General features: G+C 36.0%; 1 non-coding gene across 1 annotated transcript; it reads right to left on the bottom strand.

The window, feature by feature from the left end:
• Positions 1 to 2,609: 2,609 nt before the first annotated feature.
• On the bottom strand, positions 2,610 to 2,716 carry LOC141710237 (small nucleolar RNA R71). Its single transcript, XR_012570768.1, has one exon. It is a non-coding gene; the product is annotated as a small nucleolar RNA R71 (small nucleolar RNA).
• Positions 2,717 to 7,613: the final 4,897 nt, after the last annotated feature.

The following is a 7,613-nucleotide window of genomic DNA, read 5'->3' as shown; positions in this document are numbered from 1 at the left end:
GTCATGGAGTGCTTATGTCTATTATATCAGATCGAGATCCATGATTCAATTCAAGATTTTGGAGAAGTTTTCAAGAATATTTGGGAGCCAAGTTGAATATGAGTAGAACTGATCATCAACAGACTAACAGCCAAAGCGAAAGAACAATCCAAACAATTGAGGATATGTTACGTGTTTGTGCCATTGATTTCAAAGGAAATTGGGACGAGCATTTGTCCTTAGTGGAACTTTCTTTTAATAACACTTATCACACCAGTATCAGAATGCCTCCCTACGAAGCTCTTTATGGACGCAAATGTCGATCACCGGTATATTGGGATGAAGTCGGAGAACGTAAGATACTTGGACCTAAATTGGTGCAGCAGACAAAAGAAGTTGTTGAAGTCATTCAGAAAAGATTAATTGCAGCACATGATCGTTAAAGAAAATATGCAAATCAATCTAGAAAGGATATGGAATTCAAAGAAGGAGATCTAGTGTCACTAAAAGTATCACAGTGGAAAGGCTCTTGTTAAGTGGCATTTATATCCACTTAGAATGATTTATAAAGGCTCGAATTAGTATTTTGTACTCAAGTTGTTTGTGTATTTGATGTGTTTTTGTAGTGTTTTGCATATCAGGGCGTAGATGAAGGAAGGAAGAGATTTAGCATTGTTTTGGTGCTAAATTGGTGTTAGGAAGGTGCCACAGATGATTTCTTGTTGATCGCCATTAAAAACCAGCTAATAAAACAGAAGTCACAATTTTTCCAGAAGCTTAGCGCACCCGCGCTGTGTTAGCAGGCGCCCGCGCCGGTTGGATGGAAGTACAGCGCGCCCACGCTGGGATAGCGCGCGGCCGCGGTAGGTCGATTCTGCAGTTTCCTGATTCTTGTATGATTTTGACTGTTGGAGGCCCATGATGATTCTATAGCCTATATAAGCCTAAATAAGATGTTTTAAAGTACGTGATACACATGAGAGATACAACAAGGAGCAAGGAGAAGATGTAAGAAGACCGTAAAGCACAATTCAATGAAGGCTAAGATGATCTAGTTTATTCTTGTGATTTTTTGTTTAAGTTGTAATCTTGGATGCTAGTTTTCTTATTTGTTGAACTTATAATCTTGTGATCATTCTCTTATTTATTATTCAGTTTTATGAAGACCTAGTTTATTATACCATACTTTCATCACAACCCACATTGATGATGAGTTCAGTTATGAACTAATTGTCGTGGGGTTCTAACGGATTTACTTATGGATTTCAATAGTTAATTTGTTTCGACATCTTAGTGTGTGGTGATTGTATGATATCCTAGTATTGGTTGTGCTTATTCTTCTTATGAGCGTCGCGAACTTATAAGATAGCGTCTTAATCTCTATTGAAGTGATAATGAATTTAAAGGTTTAGAACTTGCCATGCTAGCATAGGTTCATGTAATTGTTATACATGATTCGTAGGTAATTTTAACCATCTTACTTGCCCTATATAATCACGATAGATAACTTGTTCATTAAACCTTTATATTTTCAAATTCTATAGACATATAGGGTCTCAACATAATTGGTGTCTATTCAACTTCTATCTCTTTTGTGGATGCTTGGTAGTAGGGTATTCTTACAATGAAAGTTGGCATTTACTAGTTTCGTGTTATTAGATTAGTTGTCATCACCATTGCATGCTAAGTTTAAGAACAATGACTTTGAATGAAGTATTTAATGAAGTTAGAATCCCATGTTTGTCTCATATAGTAAATCAAACCCTTTAATCTCTTAGATATTTGCATGTTAGTTAATATCTTAGTCATAAACAATCTCAAGTTTTTATTCATTTTAACATTGTATAATAACCATACTATTATTGCATAAGTGCATTAAATGAAGTTAACCTAAACTAGTCTCCATGGAAATAAACTAGAAAGAATTCTATATGACTTGCGAACGCGTATACTTGCGTGTAATTTTAGCGCGTATTTTCGTCCTAACAAGTTTTTGACGCCGCCGCCAGGGACTCGATGTTAATTTTTAGTTTATGTGCTTGTCATCAGTGGTCGTTAAAATTCACTGACTCAGATATTTTACTTACTTGTTTGCTTGCTTATGTTCCAGGTACTCTAGAAAGTGTTTATGCTAACGCATTCTCGATCTCGAAAGAGAACACTGGATAAAGAGGACGAAGAAGTTGTCGTAGAAGAAGAAGTTTTTGAAGAAGCAAAAAAGGTGAAAAAGAAGAAGCTCTAATCATAATGGGAGAACCAACAGCAAATCCGAAGGCTTTGATGGATTATTCTCAGCCAAAGATCAATGACATTTAGTCTAGCATTTCCAGAATAGCCATCACGGCTAAAAACTTTGAAATCAAGTTGAGCACGATTTAGATGATACAGTTCAGTTTGGGGGTTCTCCTATAGAAGATCCCACCATGCACATAAGAGATTTTATCGAGATCTGCGACACTTTCAAGTTCAATGGAGTTTCTGAAGATGCTATTAAGTTTAGGCTTTTTCCATTCTCTCTGAAGGATAAAGCTAAGTGTTGGTTGCATTCTCTACCACTAGGTTCTATCACCAAATGGGAGGATCTTGCTCAAAATTTTCTAAGTAAATTCTTCCCTATGGTGAAGACAGCTACAATCAGAAACGCACTTACTCAATTTGCGCAGCAATCAGGAGAATCTTTGTGTGAGGCTTGGGATCACTACAAGGAGATGCTTAGGAAGTGTCCTCACCATGGGATGCCTGGCTGGATGATTATCAATTACTTTTACAATGGTTTGGGAGCATATTCTACACCCATGCTTGATACAGCATCAGGTGGAGCCTTATGGGCTAAGAGCTACGATGAAGCTTATGTGTTGATTGAACTGATGGCTGCTAATGAATACCAGAACTCTTCTAAGAGACTACCTCAAGGCAAGGTAGCAGGAATTCTGGAGGTGGATGCAGACACTGCTATAGCTGCTCAGCTTCAAGCTTTGATGATGAAGGTGAATTCTTTGGATAATTATGGAGTTAATCAGATCACTAGTGTTTATGAGCTTTGTGTTGGTGCGCATGAGACAGAGCAGTGTGCTATTTCTAGTGAATCAGCTCAATTCATGAGCAACTTTCAGAGGTCACGACAACCAGTTCCAGCCACCTATCATCCCAACAACCGCAATCATCCTAACTTCAGCTGGAGAAACGCTTAAAATGTGGTGCAACAGTCTTATCAGCAGTATGCAGCAAAGCAATCTAACCCTCCTGGTTTTCAACAACCGCAATATTCACCAAGAAAATATATCCAACTGCAACAATCTAATGAAAAATCTGAATTGGAGGAATTGAGGCTAATGTGTAAGAGCCAAGCAGTTTCTATCACGACCTTAGAGAATCAAATTGGGAAGATTGCCAGTGCCTTGCTGAATCGACAACCTGGAACACTCCCTAGTGACGCTGAAGTTCCAGGCAAGAAAGAATCAAAAGAACAGGTTAAGGAAATTACATTGAGGTCTGGGAAGGTTGCGAACCCCGAGAAATCTCAAGTTCCAGAATCAGAAGTTGTGGCTGAAGAAGATGCATAGAAGGAAGCAGAGGTGGAACCAAGGAAGAAAGCTTTTGTCATCACTCCTCTTGAGGGTAATACAGTTGAAAAACAGGTATATCCTCCACCTCCTTTTCCTAAGAGGCTGCAGAAGAAAAAGTTGGATAATCAATTTGCTAAATTCTTGGAAGTTTTCAAGATACTTCATATCAACATACCTTTCGCTGAAGCTCTTCAATAGATGCCTAGTTATGCAAAGTTTATGAAAGGAATTCTCTCTCGGAAAGTAAAGCTTGATGACTTAGAGACCGTTGCTCTTACGGAGGAATGCAGTGCTGCAACAGAAGCTACCTCTAAAGCTTAAAGATCCTGGAAGCTTCACTATTCCTTGCACCATCGGAAATTTGTCATTCGACAAGTGTTTATGTGATTTGGGAGCTAGCATCAATCTGATTCCTTTGTCTAACTTCAAGAAGTTGGATTTACCTGATCCTAAGCCTACTTTTATGTCCTTGCAGTTGGCTGATCGCCCTATCACATATCCAAGAGGCATTGTGGAGGATGTCTTGGTCAAGGTCGACAAAATCATCTTTCCGACTCACTTTGTAATTCTTGATTTCGAGGAGGATAAAAAGATTCCCATAATCTTGGGAAAACCATTCTTGGCTACTGGCCGAACCTTGATTGATGTGCAAAAGGGTGAGCTCACTATGCGCGTACTGGATCAGGATGTGACGTTTAATGTTTTCAATGCCATGAAATTCCCTACTGAAAACGAGGAATGCTTAAAGGTGGAATTGGTCAATTCTGTGGTTATTTCAGAACTTGAGCAAATGCTACGGTCTAATATCTTAGAGAAGGCCTTGTTGGGGAATTCAAATAGTGAAGATGATGATCATGATGAGCAGTTGCAGTATTTGAATGCTTCTCCTTGGAAGCGAAGGCGGAATATGCCTTTTGAATCTCTTGGATTGGAAGAGATGAAAAAATCTCCAAAGCGCCTCAAGCCATCTATTGAGGAAGCTCATACACTCGAGCTGAAACCTTTTCCTGAACACTTACGGTATGCATTTTTAGGTGATGCATCTACTTTTCCTGTTATTATTGCATCTGACCTTTCAGGTAGTGATGTGGAAAAGCTCTTGAGAATTCTGAGAGAGTTCAAATCGGCAATTGGATGGACTATAACATATATCAAGGGAATTAGCCCTTCTTATTGCATGCATAAAATTCTGCTAGAGGAAGAAAGCAAGCCAACTGTTGAGAAAAAAGAAGGCTAAATCCAATCATGAAGGAGGTCATGAAGAAAGAAATTCTCAAGTGGCTAGATGTAGGGATCATCTATCCTATTTCTGATAATTCTTGGGTGAGCCCAGTTCAGTGTGTGCCGAAGAAAGGAGGCATCACAATGGTTGCTAATGAGAAGAATGAGCTCATTCCAACTCGAACAGTCATGGGGTGGAGAGTTTGCATGGATTACAGGAAGCTGAACAAGGCCACGAGGAAGGATCACTTCCCTCTTCCTTTTATTGATAAGATGCTTGAAAAGTTGGCTGGGCATGAATACTATTGTCTTCTGGATGACTATTCGGGTTATAATCAGATTTGCATTGCTCCAGAAGATCAGGAAAAGACTACCTTCACTTGTTCATTTGGTACTTTTGCCTTCAGAAGAGTTTCATCTGGGTTGTGTGGTGCACCTGCCACATTTCAGATGTAATATCTGGGATATATCGTGTAATTATTTTTGCTAATAAATAAATATTATGCATGTTCAGTATTTATTTTGTGAATTAATTATTAATTGGTATATGTATTTGGATGTTTAAAAATAATATCAATTGAGTATTTTAATTTTTATATGTCCAAAATAAAATATAGATAATTGTCATATCTTCCTATTTATTTTTATGTTCATTTATGATTTTATATGAAATTTATGGATTTTATAAAATCTTTTTTCGAGTATCTATAAACTATTTTATATAATCGGGAACCAACCGACGTCACCCATTTTTACGTTTTTATAACCCGAAACTCTTCCGAGAACTCCTTCCTAACCTAATTGCAATATTTCGAGCATTTTCCATGTTTCGACTTTTTCGATCCGGTGTACGGTTTGTCCTGTGCGGGTCCTGACGCAATATTTTCGATACATTATTCATTTCCGTAAATCAATAAAACTCGTATTTTTGATAAACGGGATCTTTTTATTAAACTATTACAATTATCACCTCATAATACGTGTAACCAGGCGCTGAGACCAAGACCGCAATACAAATTGTACTAATTTGGATAATTATCCCGAAAACCGGTACTGTTTGGATCTGTTTTTATAAATAAATGTACCATTTTGTATCCGGAATGATCCAACGGGATACTAATTTTCCGTAAATATAAATAGCCTTTACCGTATTTTATTTTTACCGAACATCATTTGCAAACAGTAATTATAGAATTTTCCAGAGAAAAACCCTAATTTCATATAAACTTTCAAGAATCAAACTACAATTTGGAGGTGTTAGTGAAATCTGCTCGGCAAGCTCTAGTAACCAAAACGGAGGCTTTGAAGTGTTCTATCAGATTATCCAAGTTTCAAAACTGCAGAATCAAAGGTTTATTTTCTATATTTTTATTTATTTTTGAATTATTTTGATTAAAAATATGAATTTTTGTACGAATGATTGTTTGAATGATTTGATGCTTGCATGTTATAGAGCTTGTTCTCCTGAAAATTTTCATATGTCATATGACTGATTTGGAGTTCAATAACATGTTCAAAATTGAGTTTAATTTTCGAATTTTAAAATTAGGGTTTATAACCTGTATGAATGTTCTTCATTGAAAATTAGGGCTTTTGTTATAGGGGTTATTAGCTGTTGAATTATAGTGGGTTGTGTACCTTATAAAATTTGCAATCGATCGGTATATAGCTGGTTAACGGAGGATTCTTGAATCGAAGGGAGTTGTGTTTTAAGTTTACGTCGAGCTCGCCGGAAACCGGCGAACTTCCCGGCCATTTTCCGGCCAACTCAGGGGTTATCTGTTTGATTGAATGGTATGGTTAAATTCCTTGTGAGTTGTAGATTAATTCTGGAGCTTTTGATGATAGGAGGATTCCAGGAACGAATTCTCTGGCAAACCCCGACTGTTTTCCGGCGAGGGGTGGTAAAATTACAGTTAGGTCCCTGTATTTTTTAAGATGGTGAAGTTTAGTCCCTATAGTTTGCAAAGTTTTCAAAAATAGGATTCCTGTTTATAAAATGTTTAAAAATCATATTGTCCTATTTATTTTAATTATAAAAATTCATTTTTTAATTTCTGAAAATTCCAAAATTATTATTTAAATTCCCAAAATTATTTTTAATTAAAAATAAATCTGAATTAATTAATTAATTAATTTTAGTTAATAATTAATTGATTAATTGGTCAATTAATTCGAAAAATTAATTGATTAATTGATTTAATTAATTATTAATTGATTTAATTAATTATTAATTGATTTTAATTAATTATCTAATTACATTTAATTATTTAAAAATGATTTAAAAATTCTGATAAATAGTTTCGAGCTTTAAAATACTATTTTAAATTGTTTTCAAGGCTCGATAATTATTAGAAAATTATTTTGAAGTCAGATGTGGCCAACCGAAGCCTGTTTATTGCTTTAAAATTGATCCAACGACCCGTTTTAATTCCGAAAAATATTTTAAAAATCATATTAAATACCCGAAAGTTTGTTTATGACCCAAGACTCCTTTATAAATAATATATCATTGATTGTTTAATGTGTTATGTGTTATATGTGACTTGTTGTTTGACTGACGGTGTATATGTTCGGTGTTTACTTGTTTATAGCATAACTTTTAATCCGGTAATCGGATTTGGGTAAATCGAAGGGTAGATAGAAGTGTATATCATATAGAATCGTATGAGTTGAGTATTGATAGATGTTTATGATATATGAGCAGAAGAGGCAAGGCGTAGGAAAGGGAAATAGATAGTCGAGGAATAGGAGATTGTGATTGGAAGTTAGAGAAGTATAGCAAGCTAATATCAGGCAAGTGTTCTGAACTTTCTCGAGATATATTGTAGTTGATTAATAGTCTTG

This window comes from Apium graveolens, chromosome 2 (genome assembly GCF_009905375.1).
Source record: "Apium graveolens cultivar Ventura chromosome 2, ASM990537v1, whole genome shotgun sequence".
Lineage (NCBI taxonomy): Eukaryota > Viridiplantae > Streptophyta > Magnoliopsida > Apiales > Apiaceae > Apium > Apium graveolens.
Note: the sequence above shows the minus strand (reverse complement) of the source record. Positions and strands in the feature narration are given on the sequence as shown.